This window comes from Cibotium barometz, chromosome 19 (assembly GCF_041138505.1).
Source record: "Cibotium barometz isolate CiBa-2024 chromosome 19, ASM4113850v1, whole genome shotgun sequence".
Classification (NCBI taxonomy): Eukaryota; Viridiplantae; Streptophyta; class Polypodiopsida; order Cyatheales; family Cibotiaceae; genus Cibotium; species Cibotium barometz.
The window spans coordinates 47,608,591-47,610,298 of NC_141064.1; the positions used below are offsets into that span (position 1 = coordinate 47,608,591).

At 36.5% G+C, this 1,708-nt stretch overlaps 1 long non-coding RNA gene across 1 annotated transcript; it reads left to right on the top strand.

Moving 5' to 3' along the window:
* Positions 1-353: 353 nt before the first annotated feature.
* On the top strand, positions 354-1,027 carry LOC147628683 (uncharacterized). The gene is made up of 2 exons (XR_015268205.1): positions 354-437; positions 530-1,027. It is a non-coding gene; the product is annotated as an uncharacterized LOC147628683 (long non-coding RNA).
* The last annotated feature ends 681 nt before the right edge of the window (positions 1,028-1,708 follow it).

Consider the following 1,708-nt stretch of genomic DNA (forward strand, 5'->3'; position numbering starts at 1 on the left):
TGAGGTGTATGGATTTTTAAGATGAAGCTTTCTTTCTTTGCTTATTGACATTCTTGTGTTATTTTATTTCAGATTTATACCCTTCATCGTATGAGACATGGCAAAACATCGATTGTATTCTGGGATTTATAGATGTTTTGCATGGATCGATAGGAGAACAACAATACCAAGGTCGATGTGCAACAGAGCTAGCTCAATCGGGTATATTTTTTACTGATCATTTTTATCAGTTGGCTGGACAATGCTAACACACATGGTGTGTTAAGAAAACAAGATCATCTGAGTTATCCTAGTCTCATTAAGCACTGCTATTAGTTTACTTTACCCTATTGATTCATATTGCTTTTTTGCAGGTGCTCAAAAGAAGAGAGAGTTCAATAAAATGCAAAGACATTGAAAATTTGAAAATTGAGATAACACAAACTCCATAAACAAAGGTATTATATTCAATAAAGTAAAATTTTGTACAGAAGTGTTTAATTGTATATGTAGAACATATTCTTGACAACCATTTTCTATTTATCTACAGCCTGATCCAGAGGTTGCTCTACATGGTCCAAGCTCTCCGTATCATCTTTTTTTGGAGAATCTGTTTTCTGCTACTCCATTCTGTCCTGTACAATCTCTTGGTGCTGCTCCATTGTCTCCTCTACTACCCCTGGAGAATCTGTTTGCTGTGCTGCTCCCTCTTCTCCTCAATAACATCAGCAGCAGAAGCAGGTCCTTGTTCCTGTGGCTTCTCCTCATCATCACTAGGTCCTTGTTCCTGTGGCACCACATCAGCATCATCTGTGTCATCGACGTGTATGACACCTTCTCGGACTTTAGAGCTCTCACCCAACTCAATAGTAGCTGGTACAATAGGTTTGGGAGAGGCATACTTCAAAAACTTCCAAATTGTATCAGCTCTGAAACTATATATATAGTTCGAGCTGAAGCAATCTTCTCTCATCTGCAATGGCATATGATGATTTAGAACACTTTGTACCAATATCAATTATTTTGAAGCTAAATGAAAATTATTTTTTCTTACAAGGTCTGGCTGTCCTATCTCAAAATAGCTTGAAAGTATATATTTGGCACTGATCAGCACTCTCCAGTAGCCCCGCAGCTACCCGAATCATCTTGTTGTGGTGTTTGTACAGTTGGAAAGATATGTTAGAAACTGTTAACATTTGAACAAAACAAAATTATTCAATAGGTTCAAAGGCATAGCATGAAATAGACATCAGTAGGGGAAACGACTTTCTACCTCTAAATTTATTGACTCTATTGAATCCAAAAGATTGACATTAGGAGGACAGTGATCCAATGCATCTAGAAACCTTCTAATACAACTGCAATACATATAATTCAGTTAGTGTGCATTAAAACAAAATAATAAAGTTTAAAGTTAAAAATAGCACACACACCACTTACAATTTCAGCTCTCTGTGTGTGTTTTTAAGAGAGTTGAATATAAAGCATTGCTTCTGCTGGATATCAATAGAAGCAAAGCTCCAGTGGTCACTGTGTAAGGAAAAAAGCATTAAGAAATCAAAGGCTACAAGAGTTCTCAATATTAAAGAAGAATCCCAAAAGAAGCAGTCACCCACATACCTGTTATGGTATGGAAGTAGCAAAACATCGATAACATCAAAATTGAAGTGTCTGAACCAATTGAAAATATCCATGGGAGTTTCCTTTGCATCTCTTAACCTAGAGGAAA